The sequence below is a fragment of the Chelonia mydas genome, chromosome 11, assembly GCF_015237465.2.
Source record: "Chelonia mydas isolate rCheMyd1 chromosome 11, rCheMyd1.pri.v2, whole genome shotgun sequence".
In the NCBI taxonomy this organism is placed as follows: Eukaryota; Metazoa; Chordata; order Testudines; family Cheloniidae; genus Chelonia; species Chelonia mydas.
Window position 1 is genome coordinate 74,609,282 of NC_051251.2, and position 17,946 is coordinate 74,627,227.

General features: G+C 47.4%; 1 long non-coding RNA gene across 1 annotated transcript; it reads left to right on the plus strand.

Moving 5' to 3' along the window:
- The first annotated feature begins 7,822 nt into the window (after window positions 1-7,822).
- Window positions 7,823-17,686, plus strand: LOC122462500. The gene is made up of 3 exons (XR_006285062.1): window positions 7,823-7,834; window positions 16,394-16,399; window positions 17,590-17,686. It is a non-coding gene; the product is annotated as an uncharacterized LOC122462500 (long non-coding RNA).
- The last annotated feature ends 260 nt before the right edge of the window (window positions 17,687-17,946 follow it).

Sequence of the window (17,946 nt, forward strand, 5' to 3'; positions counted from 1 at the left end):
GTAAAAGATTTGTTTGTGGCTAAACTGATGACTCAAGGATTTTCTCCAGGCTAGACAAGATGAGATGATCACTCTTGGCTATGGTTAATGTTTTCTTCCCAGGAGCTCACAATGCTAATGGGCTGCTTCAGTATTTTGAATATCAAGGATTCATGACTAGAATTGGTCTGATAATTGCTGAGGTGGGTGTGTGCAAGCTGTAAGGATGCTGGTTCTGGGGGGACCCAACTGGTGGGACCTGCCAACTCAGGACAAGTTGCTTAAAGCAGGGCAGTTACAGCCCAAGGCTGGGGTTCCATTGCACACCAAGCGAAACCAAACCAGCCAAAGTGAGATGACTTGAGTTTTACCCCACTGCTGAACCACAAGTCACACAAGCAATTCCCTTAGGCACTCCTGTTTCCCAGTGCCACCCGTTATGGGGACAAATGGTTATGAAAAGCAATACCCGAGTAAAAGAATAATGGTTCTCTCCATCCCAAAGGACCAAGCACCAGACGCAGCTCAATATACAAATCAGATCTTACCCATGAATCACGCTGTTGCCAATCCTTTAGAATCTAAAGGTTTATTCATTAAAGGAAAAAGATATAGATGAGAGCTAGAATTGGTTACATGGAATCAGTTATATACAGTAAGGGCAAAGGTCTTGATTCAGGCTTGTAGCAGGGATGGAATAAACTGCAGGTTCAAATCAAGGCTCTGGAGAACATCCACAGCTGGGAGGGGTCATCAGTCCTTTGTGTGGAGCTTCTGTTTATATCAAAGTCCCTCCAGAGGTAAGAAGCAGGACTGAAGACAAGATGGAGGAGCTGCAGCAGCTTTCTATAGTCTCTTGCCATGTGGTCTCTGCTTTCTTTGTCCCAAGGACAAGCTGCCCATCACATCGCACGGAAAAACCTCAGAGTTCTGTCCATAGGCATGTCCCTGCCCACCTTGCTGAGTCACAAAGTGTGTCTGCCGTTTCTCACTGGGTCAATTGTACAGAGCATGGTCCTTAATGGGCCATCAAGCAGGCTAGGCAGAGCTGACACCAACTTGTCTGGGGTGTCACCCAGAAGCATAGCATAAGTTTGAAATACAGACAGTACAGAGCCAATATTTGTAACTTCAACTACAAAAATGATACAGACATACAGATAGCCTAATCATAGCCAGGAAACCATAACCTTGTCTTAGACACCTTCTTTGACCCCCTTTATGCACGAGTTGGTGCCACTACAGGACCTTGGTTGCAACAGTGATCTACACGCTCCCAGTTCATATCAGTAACGTCACACCCCCAACACAAAATTGTTGCAGGAAGGGATGACACAAACATCACGGACTGCATCCCAAGAGCTCCCCATCCTTGGTTCTGTCTTACTATAGCAAGCATTGGGTTAGAAGCCAGACCAGTGTATAACAAATATGGTTGATCAGAATCATATTCAATAACAGGATTGAATCTCTTTACACACTCAAGGTAAAATTTGGTTAGAACAATAATGGATTGGATCTGTTCTTGCAGCATAGTTCCTGTATGTCTCATGTGATCTTGCCGAGAGCTAAAGAACATAGCTACTTTGTCATACAAGCTCTGGCAAATGTTTGGAACCCAATTAACATCTAGTCAATGGAGATATTAATGTTCTTCATAGTACTGGAATCTTAGCATTGAGCTGTGAAAGCAATTTGGAAGTGTGCCTCAGTTTCCCTTTTGAGACAGCACATTAGGCTTGGAATGTCTTGTCTTCTGTGAAAAGTTCCAATACTGCTTACAGGCATGAACTGTGAAACATTAGTATAAAAGGGGCTTTTAATATGTGTTCTCATGTATTCCTTTTAACATGTTCAATGTTCTTTTCAAAAGATTTGGCACATTGTACATTTTTAGAGGCCTTGGTAATAGCAACATATTCGTTATAAAAATTACCATGAGCAATAACAACAAATCCTTTGCAAGTGTCCATCTACAATCATGTTACTTTTGCCACACCTCTGGCTCAATACCACTGGGGCTGTGCCTTTTAGGGTCACCCTGTGGCTTCCCTTTCCAAATTGAAGGTATCTCTTTTCTTTTTGTCCTCAAGGATCAAACTCTGATCTCTCTTGCTTCACACAATTCTCTGGTTGATTGGGTGGGCTCTCTTTGCTTACAACTATTAGCAAAATGACAGGTTTCAGAGTAACAGCTGTGTTAGTCTGTATTCGCAAAAAGAAAAGGAGTATTTGTGGCACCTTAGAGACTAACAAATTTATTTGAGCATAAGCTTTCGTTAGCTAAGCTTATGCTCAAATAAATTTGTTAGTCTCTAAGGTGCCACAAGTCCTCCTTTTCTTTTGAAATATTAGCAAGTCTTTCTTCTCCCAGTCAGTCAGGTAAATTGCAGCCACACAGAGAGATGCCTGTTTAGCAGTTTTCAGATTCTTAACTTCTACCAATTCCAAGGCTGGAGTCTGTCTTAAAGAGATACCACACAAATCCAAAGAGTCTGAGGGTGAGCGTTTGCTTGCTCTCCCCTGCATCCTTAAGCATTCAGCCAGACAACTGTTCTGCTCTGCAACACCAGAAATCAAATCTGTCCTCATACCCTGAAGCGCAGACTGTTTACTTACAGAATGAGCATGGAGACATGCCTCTCAACAACCTTTTCTCCCCAACAAGCTGGCCAAACACAGCCACTTGGTTATAGGACTCTTCAACTTTCTTCACAGCTTTCACTCCATCTGAGACCTTCTCAAAGCTTTCCACACTGGAGCTTTCAAAAGGAAAGTCAGTGGATCCATTCACAACAGAAAATTTCTGGCTCTTAGGAACTGCAACTTCCTTGATTAAATCACTTTCTCCCCCTTCAGTTGCAGTCAACTGCTTGCAGAGACCACCCTGAAGATTCCTTTCCCTGGGAGCTTTTCGAAGCAGCAATTCAGCCCTCACAGAAATGCTGCCTTTACCCTCTTCACCTAAGGCTTGCTCCAAAGGAACACTTTCCTGAGCAACAACAGACTCTTTCTGGCTCTCACTTACATCCAGGATCACCTCGAGCTCATCAGGCAGATTTCTCTACAATCCCCTTTCAGGCAAACTGCTAGATTTCATCGTCAAAAGGTCAGAAGCATTCTCCTTCCCTTTGCCACACACATACTCAGGAATCTTTTCCTTCTTACGACAAATTTCCAACCTGTCAGTAGCTAACACAGTTAAATCACCTTTAGGCTCTCCTTGCGCCCTGGATAGGCTATCACCCTGATTAGACCGGGTTGCTACATTCTTTTCCAACCACACTTTAGCAAGAGGCAAAATACAAGCACCAGAATTGTTTGGTCTCTGGGATTTTGCTAGGACACTAACTGGATGCAACCTAGTTACAGTGCCATTCTCCCTAGCAGACACAAACTTAGGACCATTCCCTTCCTGGGCCTTAGATGAATCCAGAACCAACTCTGAGACAACTCCACTGTTTTCAACCAGCACAGGCTGAAAGGCCCCTTCTGTCTGCTCCACAGACAAAGAAGAGACGGAGACACAGTCTCCTTGACCAGACACCCAGCTTGGGATCTCATTTCCCTTGTCCCAGCACACAGGGCTGTTCACAGACAACTGCTTGGAGACCGGGGTAGCTCCCTCCATAGATAAGTCAATACCCCTGACAGACACAGGCACATTTCCTTCACTCTCACAGTTCTCCACACAGGTAAGGTGTAGGGACACTCATCTTCCACCTGTCCTCGCCTTCCCAAACTGCTGACTAGACAAAGCCATCAGCTCACAAGGCTACGCAGGCTCATCCCATATCTCCTTACCAGGCACATTGCCACTCCCCACAGACAAACTGCTGCTCTTCTCACTACCCTGAGCTACTTCCAGCAAATCACAGTTACCCTTTTCAGCTTCACTTTCACAGGCTGTACGAGCCAACAATATTTCACCCTTTCTTTCCTCAGTTAGGGCTTTAACCTGACCATCCACTTTCATCAGCTCCCGAGAAAGAAAGAACTCATTGGTCAGGAGAATCTGTGCTTCATCTAATTCCAGATTCACTTCTGAGATATTAGACAGACATTCAGAAACTTCATTTCCAGACCAACTGCTCTTTTCAGTCGACAAATATTGGGAGAAACCCTCCCCAGGCAAATCATGGCCCACAATAGACACAGGTTGAAGATCATTCCTTTCCTGTGAGTGGTTTCCTGGACTGAAGAAAGCTTTAATATTTTCCCCAATCAAAAGATCCTTAGGCAAATAACTTCCTTACACCAGCTATAACTTCATGCTTAGGAACCATTCCTTTCAAGGTGGATTCTGGCTAAAGGCACGCTTACAGTAAACTCACAGAGGACTACAACATTCACACTCTGAGTTGGGAAGTAATCTTCCTCTTTGACAAGATCTGCTTAACTAGAGCCATGTTAGAAGCCATAATTTGCCTTCCACAGCTTTTATCATCGACTTTTACACTGTCTATGAATTTTTCACGACCACTTCCATTCATAGCATTGGCACTATCTATGGAGTCACCCTGTACAGTAACAGCATTTACATAAAAGGTGGCGATGTTGGGGTACATTCGGTTACACTCAGACAACTACTCAGAGTTATACAACATACCAACATCGTTATAAATTGGACTTTCAAGAGGATACACTTTCTGCTCTTCTTCCATTGCTTTTTTGACTTGCAGCTGAAGTCTGGCCGTCTCCTGTTCCATCTGGTGAGCTTTCTTCTTCCTCTCATCAGCTTGTCTCTCTATCTCCGCTTTCTTTTGTTTTCCAGCCATCGAATTTCTGCTCATTTTCGTTCATGCTCAAATTGCAGTTTATTTGCTGCCTTTTGCATTCTAATTGCTTCTGCAGCTTCTGTAGTATCAGGTAAGGGCTGTGCTCCTGCCCTCTGATCACTGGCCAAAAGAGATCTCGCGGTTCTTGATTTGTAGCTTTCTCTCTAAAACTTATCCCCTTTTCTGAACACAAATCTTTCAGGGCTTTTTTGTCAAGGCCCTCATATGCTCTTTTCTCACCCATTGCAACTGCCTTTAACCAACCAAACTCTCAAGACCAAAATTCCAGTTTGGATAGCGTGGGGTTCTGACCCAAAGCTTAATTGACCTGGTTCTGTGGACCCAAGCACGACGACTCCATTGTAAGTATGCTGGCTCTGGTGGGACCAAACTGAGAGTGCCAGTTCAATAACTTTTTTCTGGAGTGTAGAAGGGAATTGCTTGTGTGACTTGTGGTTAGCCAGTGGGAGAAAACCAAAGTCTTCTCTCTTTGGCTGGTTTGGTTTGCCCTTGGTGTGTAACAGGAGCAGGGGGCTCCACCCCGGGATGTCTCACACTCAGCAAGGCCTCACCCATGGCCAAGCTGGAAGGCGGAGCGGGGCTGGGGAGCCTGCCCCCCGACACGGGGTGGAGGTTGGGTGAAAGCAGGCCCCTGCCTGTGTCCCGGTCCCCCGGAACCCCCACAGCTCTTACAGTGGCCGGGCTGCAGCTCTGAGTCCCCAGGCCAAAGCCGGGTCAGGGAGAGCTACGCAGACAGCTGTGAGAAGACGCAGAGTGACAGACCCGCCACCTGCCCCAGGCGGGCGGGGAGCGCCAGAGATGGGGACACAGGCCGGGGGGTGCTCTCAGCCCCCCCGCACCCTGGGCAGGTGGAGGGTCCACCGCAGCTCCTTACAGCAGCCCGGGGTCCCTGGCCAGGCTCTACACTGGCCTGGCTGCGGGGTGGGGCCTCGAGGGGAAGGGAGCAGAGTCTGCCCCAGTGAAAAAGTGGGAGGGCCCTGGCCCCCTGGACTCCCAGTTCCGGCACCACTGATTCCCACGCAGCTTGGGGCTGGAGGAGACTCCCCAGGAGGTGATACTCCCCATCTTCCTTTGACACTGAGCCCTGGATGCCCGGACAGGCCAGGGAGGATGCAGAGGGGGCCCGTCACCAGCGCTGGTGAGAAGTCATGGGCAGCAGCAAAGAAAAGAAGAAGCAGGAGAGGGAGGTAGCGTCTGTTGGTGCTCCCCCAGCCGCACTCACCAGATGATCCCCACACCGGCTCACCCAAGAAGCCTTACCCCATGCACGGCCAGCAGAAGAGAGGGCGCAGCAGCTCAATCGTCCTGCCCTCGCATCATAAGATTTTCCCAGGGCCCCCCAAGTTGTCCGAGGCCCCTGGCCATGGGGCCCCTGGGCCCGGGAGTTCATCCGCCACGGCCTGGAGGGGACTCGCCCCGGCCTACAGCAGCGATGGCTGCAGAGCTCAGGATCCCGCGTCCCAGGAGGCCTGGAATGCCGGGCGCAGACGGAACACGCGGGGAGCCAATCAGAAGCCAGCGCTCGGAGACAATGGGCTTGGTTTACATTGGATTGTTGGCTGTTGGTGGAGTGGAGCGGAGGGAGACGCAACACAGCCGGGGACGTGCTGGGACCAGATTTGCTGGGACCAGATTTGGCTGTTACTGTGGGGTAGGCTTCTTTATTAGGGTTACTCTTCTGAGGAGCGGGGGGTTCTGTAAATCTATCCATGTACTGCTTATGTCACTTGTGTGTTCATATGGAGCGCTACTCCTCCCTTCTGCAAGTCCCCTCTGTCACGAGGCGACGACTCACCGGTGTGGTGCCTCCTGCTGGTCCTCTGGGAATTAGCTCTTTTTCCAGCTTACGGAGCACCCTCTGCAGGCCGGTGTCTCGCCTGCCGCCGGCCCCGTGTCCCTCCCAGACCCTGGTGCCCTTTACACTGGGGTTCTGCCCCAGCAGTACCCCCACACTCTGGGTCTCCCCTCCCAGGGGAACTCCCAACCCTCTAAACCCACCTTGCCTCAGTGGCTACTGCCAGTAGTCATCTAGGCCCCTCTCACTGGGGCAGACTGCAGTCACTAATGGCCACTCGTCACTGATAAGGGGTTAGGACCAGCTGCCTCTGCCTATCCCTGGGCTACCCCTCTGCAGTCCCTGTACCTTTCATAGACCTTCAACAAGGCCTGCACCCTGGGGGTTTGCCAGGCTGGAGCTCCCCAGTTCCCTTTTGCCCTTCCCCAGCACTGCTCTGCTTCAGGTACTTTGCTCCCAGGCAGCTAGCCCTTCTCATCCAGGGCTAGAGTGAGACTCCCCTGCCTGCTGGCCCTGCAGCTCTTTTATCAGGGCCAGCTGGGTCCTAACTGAGCTTTCCCCAGCTCCTCTTAATCCCTTTCCCTGCTGCAGCCCTCTCCAGGGCTGCTTTTAACCCTTATTTTCCAGGAGTGGGGCAGCTGCCCCACTACACTCTCCCAATGGAGCTATCCTGCAGGACCTAGGTTACCCAGGGCTGGCATCCTGCAGTCCTACAACCAGAGGAACACACACACACACTAACAGAGTAAGTCTGAGCAGTTTGGGTCAATCAGCACTTTTAAGCTGTCCCCTTTATATGCCCCTGGGTTCCATAGGAGGGGCCAGCAAACACTTTCAAGCTGCAACCCTAAAATGCCACAGGTTTAGCACGTCCCTATCCCTACTTTCACGTCACAATTGTACTGGTAGTAACCCACTTGATGAGCAAACCCCACAGGATTTGGGGTGCTACAGGGATCTTTAGCTTAGGTAAAAGATTTGTTTATGGCTAAACTGATGACTCAAGGGTTTTCTCCAGGCTAGACAAGATGAGATGATCACTCTTGGCTATGGGTGATGTTTTCTTCCCAGGAGCTCACAATGCTAATGGGCTGCTTCAGTATTTTGAATATCAAGGATTCATGACTAGAATTAGTCTGATAATTGCTGAGGTGGGTGTGTGCAAGCTGTACGGATGCTGGTTCTGGGGGGACCCAACTGGTGGGACCTGCCAACTCAGGACAAGTTGCTTAAAGCAGGGCAGTTACAGCCCAAGCCTGGGGTTCCATTGCACACCAAGCGAAACCAAACCAGCCAAAGAGAGACGACTTGAGTTTTACCCCACTGCCTAACCACAAGTCACACAAGCAATTCCCTTAGGCACTCCCGTTTCCCAGTGCCACCCGTTATGGGGACAAATGGTTATGAAAAGCAATACCCGAGTAAAAGAATAATGGTTCTCTCCATCCCAAAGGACTAAGCACCAGACGCAGCTCAATATACAAATCGGATCTTACCCATGAATCACGCTGTTGCCAATCCTTTAGAATCTAAAGGTTTATTCATTCAAGGAAAAAGATATAGATGAGAGCTAGAATTGGTTACATGGAATCAGTTATATACAGTAAGGGCAAAGGTCTTGATTCAGGCTTGTAGCAGGGATGGAATAAACTGCAGGTTCAAATCAAGGCTCTGGAGAACATCCACAGCTGGGAGGGGTCATCAGTCCTTTGTGTGGAGCTTCTGTTTATATCAAAGTCCCTCCAGAGGTAAGAAGCAGGATTGAAGACAAGATGGAGGAGCTGCAGCAGCTTTCTATAGTCTCTTGCCATGTGGTCTCTGCTTTCTTTGTCCCAAGGACAAGCTGCCCATCACATCGCACGGAAAAACCTCAGAGTTCTGTCCATAGGCATGTCCCTGCCCACCTTGCTGAGTCACAAAGTGTGTCTGCCGTTTCTCACTGGGTCAATTGTACAGAGCATGGTCCTTAATGGGCCATCAAGCAGGCTAGGCAGAGCTGACACCAACTTGTCTGGGGTGTCACCCAGAAGCATAGCATAAGTTTGAAATACGGACAGTATAGAGCCAATATTCATAACTTCAACTACAAAAATGATACACACACACAAATATAATCATAGCCAGCAAACCATAACCTTGTCTTAGCACCTTCTTTGACCCCCTTTATGCAAGACTTGGTGCCACTGAACGATCTTGGTTGCAACAGTGATGTATACGGTCCCAGTTCACGTCAGTAACGTCACACCCCCAACACAAAATTGTTGCAGGAAGGGATGACACAAACATCACGGACTGCATCCCAAGAGCTCAATATCCTTGGTTCTGTCTTACTACAGCAAGTACTGGGTTAGAAGCCATACAAGTGTATCACAAGTATGGTTGATCAGAATCATGTTCAGTAACAGGGTTGAATCTCTTTACACACTCAAGGTAAAATTTGGTTAGAACAATAATGGATTGGATCTGTTCTTGCAGCATAGTTCCTGTATGTCTCATGTGATCTTGCCGAGAGCTAAAGAACATAGCTACTTTATCATACCAAGCTCTGACAAATGTTTGGAACCCAATTAACATCAAGTCAATGTAGATATTAATGTTCTTCATAGTACTGGAAGCTTGGCATTGAGCCGTGAAAGCAATATGGAAGTGTGCCTCAGTTTCCCTTTTCAGACAGCACGTTAGGCTTGGAATGTCTTGTCTTCTGTCAAAAGTTCCAATGCTGCTTACAGGCATGAACTGTGAAACATTAGTATAACAAGGCCTTTTAACTTGTGTTCTCATGTATTCCTTTTAACATGTTCACTGTTTTTTTCAAAAGATTTGGCACATTGTACATTTTTAGAGGTCTTGGTAATAGCAACACATTCGTTATAAAAATTACCATGAGCAATAACAACAAATCCTTTGCAAGTTTCCATCTACAATCGTGTTACTTTTGCCACACCTCTGGCTCAATACCACTGGGGTTGGGCCTTTTCAGGTCACCCTGTGGCTTCCCTTTCCAAATTGAAGGTATCTCTTTTCTTTTTGTCCTCTAGGATCAAACCCTGATCTCTCTTGCTTCACACAATTCTCTGGTTGATTGGGTGGGCTCTCTTTGCTTACAACTATTAGCAAAATGACAGGTTTCAGAGTAGCAGCTGTGTTAGTCTGTATTCGCAAAAAGAAAAGGAGTATTTGTGGCACCTTAGAGATGTACAAATTTTTTGAGCATAAGCTTTCGTGAGCTACAGCTCACTAATTGTAGCTCACGAAAGCTTACGCTCAAATAAATTTGTTAGTCCCTAAGGTGCCACAAGTCCTCCTTTTCTTTTTAAGTATTAGCAAGTCTTTCTTCTCCCAGTCAGTCAGGTAAGTTGCAGCCACACAGAGAGAGATACCTGTTCAACAGTTTTCAGATTCTTAACTTCTACCAATTCCAAGGCTGGAGTCTGTCTTAAAGAGGTACCACACATATCCAAAGAGTCTGAGGGTGAGAGTTTGCTTGCTCTCCCCTGCATCCTTAAGCATTCTCGTCCATCCTCCCCATGGAAAGAAAAGGCCCGGGTAGAGACTGTCGAATTGTGGAAGTCAACAAATGGCTTCGCAGGTGGTGTCGGAGAGAAGGCTTTGGATTCTTTGACCATGGGATGGTGTTCCAAGAAGGAGGAGTGCTGGGCAGAGACGGGCTCCACCTAACGAAGAGAGGGAAAAGCATCTTTGCAAACAGGCTGGCTAACCTAGTGAGGAGGGCTTTAAACTAGGTTCACCAGGGGAAGGAGACCAAAGCCCTGAGGTAAGTGGGGAAGTGGATTACCGGGAGGAAGCATGAGCAGGAGCGCGCGAGAGGGCAAGGCTCCTGCCTCATACTGAGAGAGAGGGATGATCAGCGAGTTATCTCAAGTGCCTATACACAAATGCAAGAAGCCTGGGAAACAAGCAGGGAGAACTGGAAGTCCTGGCACAGTCAAGGAATTATGATGTGATTGGAATAACAGAGACTTGGTGGGATAACTCACATGACTGGAGCACTGTCCTGGATGGATATAAACTGTTCAGGAAGGACAGGGAGGGCAGAAAAAGTGGGGGAGTTGCACTGTATGTAAGGGAGCAGTATGACTGCTCAGAGCTCAAGTATGAAACTACAGAAAAACCTGAGTGTCTCTGGATTAAGTTTAGAAGTGTGAGCAACAAGGGTGATGTCGTGGTGGTAGACTGCTATAGACCACCGGACCAGGGGGATGAGGTGGATGAGGATTTCTTCTGGCAACTCACGGAAGTTACTACATCGCAGGCCCTGGTTCTCATGGGAGACTTCAATCACCCTGATATCTGCTGGGAGAGCAATACAGCGGTGCACAGACAATGCAGGAAGTTTTTGGAAAGGGTAGGGGACAATTTCCTGGTGCAAGTGCTGGAGGAACCAACTAGAGGCAGAGCTCTTCTTGACCTGCTGCTCACAAACCGGGAAGAATTAGTAGGGGAAGCAAAAGTGGATGGGAACATGGGAGGCAGTGACCATGAGATGGTCGCGTTCAGGATCCTGACACAGGGAAGAAAGGAGAGCAGCAGAATACGGACCCTGGACTTCAGAAAAGCAGACTTTGACTCCCTCCGGGAACTGATGGGCAGGATCCCCTGGGAGAATAACATGAGGGGGAAAGGAGTCCAGGACAGCTGGCTGTATTTTAAAGAATCCTTATTGAGGTTACAGGGACAAAGCATGCCGATCTGTAGAAAGAATAGTAAATATGGCAGGCGACCAGCTTGGCTTAACAGTGAAATCCTTGCTGATCTTAAACACAAAAAACAAGCTTACAAGAAGTGGAAGATTGGACAAATGACCAGGGAAGAGTATAAAAATATTGCTCGGGCATGCAGGAGTGAAATCAGGAAGGCCAAATCACACCTAGAGTTGCAGCTAGCAAGAGATGTTAAGAGTAACAAGAAGGGTTTCTTTAGGTATGTTAGCAACAAGAAGAAAGTCAAGGAAAGTGTGGGCCCCTTACTGAATGAGGGAGGCAACCCAGTGACAGAGGATGTGGAAAAAGCTGAAGCACTCAATGCTTTTTTTGCCTCTGTCTTCAAGAAGAAGGTCAGCTCCCAGACTACTGCACTGGGCAGCACAGCATGGGGAAGAGGTGACCAGCCCTCTGCGGAGAAAGAAGTGGTTCGGGACTATTTAGAAAAGCTGGACAAGCACAACTCCATGGGACCGGATGCGCTACATCCGAGAGTGCTAAAGGAGTTGGCGGATGTGATTGGAGAGCCATTGGCCATTATCTTTGAAAACTCATGGCGATCCGGGGAAGTCCCGGACGACTGGAAAAAAGCTAATGTAGTGCCCATCTTTAAAAAAGGGAAGAAGGAGGATCCTGGGAAGTCCAGGCCAGTCAGCCTCACCTCAGTCCCTGGCAAAATCATGGAGCAGGTCCTCAAGGAATCAATTCTGAAGCACTTAGAGGAGAGGAAAGTGACCAGGAACAGTCAGCATGGATTCACCAAGGGCAAGTCATGCCTGACTAATCTAATTGCCTTCTATGACAAGATAAGTGGCTCTGTGGATGAGGAGAAAGCGGTGGACGTGTTGTTCCTTGACTTTAGCAAAGCTTTTGACACAGTCTCCCACAGTATTCTTGCCAGCAAGTTAAAGAAGTATGGACTGGATGAATGGACTATAAGGTGCATAGAAAGTTGGCTAGGTTGTCGGGCTCAACGGGTAGTGATCAATGGCTCTATGTCTAATTGGCAGCCGGTATCAAGTGGAGTGCCCCAAGGGTCGGTCCTCTGGCCGGTTTTGTTCAAGATCTTCATAAATGATCTGGAGGATGGTGTGGATTGCACTCTCAGCAAGTTTGCAGATGACACTAAACTGGGAGGAGAGGTAGATACGCTGGAGGGTAGGGATAGGATACAGAGGGCCCTAGACAAATTAGAGGATTGGGCCAAAAGAAATCTGATGAGGTTCAACAAGGACAAGTGCAGAGTCCTGCACTTAGGACGGAAGAATCCCATGCACCGCTACAGACTAGGGACAGAATGGCTCGGCAGCAGTTCTGCAGAAAAGGACCTAGGGGTTACAGTGGACGAGAATCTGGATATGAGTCAACAGTGTGCCCTTGTTGCCAAGAAGGCCAATGGTATTTTGGGATGTATATGTAGAGGCATTGCCAGCAGATTGAGGGACGTGATCGTTCCCCTCTATTCTACATTGGTGAATCATAGAATCATAGAATATCAGGGTTGGAAGGGACCTCAGGAGGTCATCTAGTCCAACCCCCTGCTCAAAGCAGGACCGATCCCCAATTAAATCATCCCAGCCAGGGCTTTGTCAAGCCTGACCTTAAAAACTTCTAAGGAAGGAGATTTCACCACCTCCCTAGGTAACGCATTCCAGTGTTTCACCATCCTCCTAGTGAAAAAGTTTTTCCTAATATCTAACCTAAACCTCCCCCACTGCAACTTGAGACCATTACTCCTTGTTCTGTCATCATCTCCCACTGAGAACAGTCTAGATCCATCCTCTTTGGAACCCCCTTGCAGGTAGTTGAAAGCAGCTATCAAATCCCCCTTCATTCTTCTCTTCCGGAGACTAAACAATCCCAGTTCCCTCAGCCTCTCCTCGTAAGTCCTGTGTCCAGTCTCCTAATCATTTTTGTTGCCCTCCGCTGGACTCTTTCCAATTTTTCCATATCCTTCTTATAGTGTGGGGCCCAAAACTGGACACAGTACTCCAGATGAGGCCTCACCAATGTCGAATAGAGGGGAACGATCACGTCCCTCGATCTGCTGGCAATGCCCCTACTTATACATCCCAAAATGCCATTGGCCTTCTTGGCTACAAGGGCACACTGTTGACTCATATCCAGCTTCTCGTCCACTGTAACCCCTAGGTCCTTTTCTGCAGAACTGCTGCCTAGCCATTCGGTCCGTAGTCTGTAGCGGTGCATTGGATTCTTCCGTCCTAAGTGCAGGACTCTGCACTTGTCCTTGTTGAACCTCATCAGATTTCTTTTGGCCCAGTCCTCCAATTTGTCTAGGTCCCTCTGTATCCTATCCCTACCCTCCAGTGTATCTACCACTCCTCCCAGTTTAGTGTTGTCTGCAAACTTGCTGAGGGTGCAATCCACACCATCCTCCAGATCATTAATGAAGATATTGAACAGAACCAGCCCCAGAACCGACCCTTGGGGCACTCCACTTGGTACTGGCTGCCAACTAGACATGGAGCCATAGATCATTACCTGTTGAGCCTGACAATCTAGCCAATTTTCTACCCACCTTATAGTGCATTCATCGAGCCCATACTTCTTTAACTTGCTGACAAGAATACTGAGGCCTCACTTGGAGTACTGTGTCCAGATGACCTCCTAAGGTCCCTTCCAACCCTGATATTCTATGATTCTATGATTCATACAACTATTCTGCTCTGCAACACCCGGAATCAAATCTGTCCTCAGACCCTGAAGCGAAGACTGCTTACTTACAGAATTGGCATGGAGACATTCCTCTCCCAACAACCTTTTCTCCCCAACAAGCTGGCCAAACACAGCCACTTGCTTCAAGGACTCTTCAACTTTCTTCACAGCTTTCACTCCATCTGAGACCTTCTCAAAGCTTTCCACAATGGAGCTTTCAAAAGGAAAGTCAGTGGATCCATTCACAACAGAAAACTTCTGGCTCTTAGGAACTGCAACTTCCTTGATTAAATCACTTTCTCCCCCTTCAGTTGCAGTCAACTGCTTGCAGAGACCACCCTGAAGATTCCTTTCCCCAGGAGCTTTTCGAAGCAGCAATTTAGCTCTCACAGAAATGCTGCCTTTACCCTCTTCACCTAGGGCTTGCTCCAAAGGAACACTTTCCTGAGCAACAACAGACTCTTTCTGGCTCTCACTTACATCCAGGATCACCTCGAGCTCATCAGGCAGATTTCTCTACAGTCCCCTTTCAGGCAAACTGCTAGATTTCATCGTCAAGAGGTCAGAAGCATTCTCCTTCCCTTTGCCATGCACATCCTCAGGAATCTTTTCCGGCTTGCGACAAGTTTCCAACCTGTCAGTAGCTAACACAGTTAAATCTCCTTTAAGCTCTCCTTGCGCCCTGGCTAGGCTATCACCCTGTTGAGACCGGGTTGCTACATCGTTTTCCAACCACACTTTAGCAAGAGGCAAAATACAAGCACCAGAATTGTTTGGTCTCTGGGATTTTGCTAAGACACTGACTGGATACAACCTAGTTACAGTTCCATTCTCCCTAGCAGACACAAACTTAGGACCATTTCCTTCCTGGGCCTTAGTTGAATCCAGAACCAACTCTGAGACAACTGCACTGTTCTCAACCAGCACAGGCTGAAAGGCCCCTTCTGTCTGTTCCAAAGACAAAGAAGAGCTGGAGACACATTCTCCTTGACCAGACACCCAGCTTGGGATCTCATTTCCCTTGTCCCAGCACACAGGGCTATTCGCAGACAACTGCTTGGAGACCGGGGGTAGCTCCCTCTATAAGTAGGTCAATACCCCTGACAGACAAAGGTACATTTCCTTCACTCTCACAATTCTCCACACAGGTAAGGTATAGGGACACTCATCTTCCACTATCCTTGCCTTCCCAAACTGCTGACTAGACAAATCCATCAGCTCACAAGGCTGCCTAGGCTCATCCCAAATCTCCTTACCAGGAACATTACCACTCCCCACAGACAAACGGCTGCTCTTCTCACTACTCTGAGCTACTTCCAGAAAATCACAGTTACCCTTTTCAGCTTCACTTTCACAGGCTGTACTAGCCCACAATCCATCACCCATCAAAAATCTACCCTTTCCTTCCTCAGTTAGGGCTTTAACCTGACCATCCACTTTCATCTGCTCCTGAGAAACATTTTCCTGACTAATGAGTTCTTTCTGCTCTAATTCCAGGTTCACTTCTGAGACATTAGACAGATATTCAGAAACTTCCTTCACAGCAAACAGCTCTTTTCCTCAGACAAACTTTTGGAGAAACCCTCCCCAGGGAAATCCTGGCCTATAATAGACACAGGTTGAAGATCATTCCTTTCCTGTGACTGGTTACCTGGACTGAAAAAAGCTTTAATATTTTCCCCAATCAAAAGATCCTTAGGCAATAACTTCCTTACACCAGCTATAACTTCATGCTTAGGAACCATTCCATTCAAGGTGGATTCTGGCTAAAGGCACGCTTACAGTAAACTCAGAGAGGACTACAACATTCACACTGAGAGGTTTCAGAGTAGCAGCCGTGTTAGTCTGTATTCGCAAAAAGAAAAGGAGTACTAGTGGCACCTTACAGACTAAGCAATTTATTTGAGCATAAGCTTTCGTGAGCTACAGCTCACTTCATCGAATGCATCCGATGAAATGAGCTGTAGCTCACAAAAGCTTATGCTCAAATAATTTGGTTAGTCTGTAAGGTGCCACTAGTACTCCTTTTCTTTTTGCAACATTCACACTCTGATTTGGTAAGTAATCTTCCTTTCTGAGAAGATCTGCTTAACTAGAGCCATGTTAAGCCATAATTTTCCCTAAACAGCTTTTACCATTGAATTTTACACTCTCGATAAATTTTTCACTACCACTTCCATACAGAGCATTGGCACTATTTATGGTTCAGGCTTGTAGCAGTGATGGAATAAACTGCAGGTTCAAATCCAGTCTCTGGCATACATCCACAGCTGGGAGGGGTCATTCAGTCCTTCGTTCAAAGCTTCAGTGTAGCAAAGTCCCTCCAGAGGTAAGAAGCAGGATTGAAGACAAGATGGAGGAGTGGGAAGGTCAATGGGCAATGATACCAGTCAGATCTGTGTTCTTGGGGAGCCAGGGTGCAGTGTCTGGTCTGTCTGACTCATGAAACCCCCGCCCAACCAGTCTCTGCTTGAACCAAAACCGATCGGAGAAAAGACTTGCAGAGAGCAGTGAAGGGTGTTGGGAGACACACCTAGACCCCTCCTGACCAGGATGACAAGATTAAGACTTCTCCATTAGCATAAAAAATGCAGAAGAGAGGCAACTCCCTTAGCCTCATCTGCATGAAAGATGGGACAGGGAGACTTCTCCATTAGCATACAGAATGGTGAAGAGAGCAGAAAAGCAGAGAAGCACTGCATCACGGGGAATCTCTGCTCCAGATGTTACTGAACTTCCTACACCTTTGAGGCTAGAAATCAAGAACTGTGAGTTCTGTTAATGGCCAGTGACCAGAAGGCAGGAGCACAGCCCTTACCTGATACAACAGAAGCTGCAGAAGCAATTAGAATGCAAAAGGCGGCAAACTGCAACTTGAGCATGAACAGAAACGATCATAAATTAGGTGGCTGGAAAACAGAGGAAAGCTGAGAAAGAAAGACAAGCTGATGAAAGGAAGAAGAAAGGTCACCTGAATGAAAAGGAGATGGCCAGACTTCAGCTCCAAGTCAAAAAACCAAAGGAAGAAGAGCAGAAAGTGTATCCTGTTGAAAGTCCAGTTTATAACGATGTTGGTATGTTGTACAACTTTGGGCAGTTGTCTGAGTGTAACCGAATGTATCCCAACACTGCCACCTTTTAAGTAAATGCTGTTACTGTGAGTTCAGTAGAGGGGGACACCATAAATAGTGCCAATGCTCTGTATGGAAGTGACAGTGAAAAATTGATAGAGAGTGTAAAAGTCAACGGTAAAAGCTGTGGAGGGCAAATTATGGCTTTTAACATGGCTCTAGTTAAGCAGATCTTGTCAAAGAGGAAGATTACTTACCAAATCAGAGTGTGAATGTTGTAGTCCTCTCTGAGTTTACTGTAAGTGTGCCTTTAGCCAGAATCCACCTTGAATGGAATGGAAGCCTTGTGAGCTCATGGCTTCGTCTTGTCAGCAGTTTGGGAAGGCAAAGATAGTGGAAGATGGGTGTCCCTATACCTTACCTTTGTGGAGAATTGTGACAGTGAAGGAAATGTGCCTGTGTGTGTCAGGGGTATTGACTTGCCTATGGAGGGAGCTGTCCCGGTCTCCAAGCAGTTGTCTGTGAACAGCCCTATGTGCTGGGACAAGGGAAATGAGAATGTGTCTCCTTCTCTTCTCTGTCTGTGGAGCAGACGGAAGGTCCTTTCAGCCTGTGCTGGTTGAGAATAGTGCAGTTGTCTCAGAGCTGGTTTATAGCATTATATCATCGATGTATTGGAGGGGAAAATGTCACTGGAACTTTCTCACAAGATAAATTTCTTCCCCTTCTATAAGTCAACCTGTAAACAGTCGCTTGCAGTGACCATCTTTGTGAAGTAAACTTGGGCGGGTCACAATTCATTTGTGAAATTGGGAGCTGAATGAGTTGGGGCTGGAAGCTGTGGCCCAGTGTAAAGAGAACCACATCAGTCCCTGCTGGGTGAGGGGGGAAACACCCATAAAGGT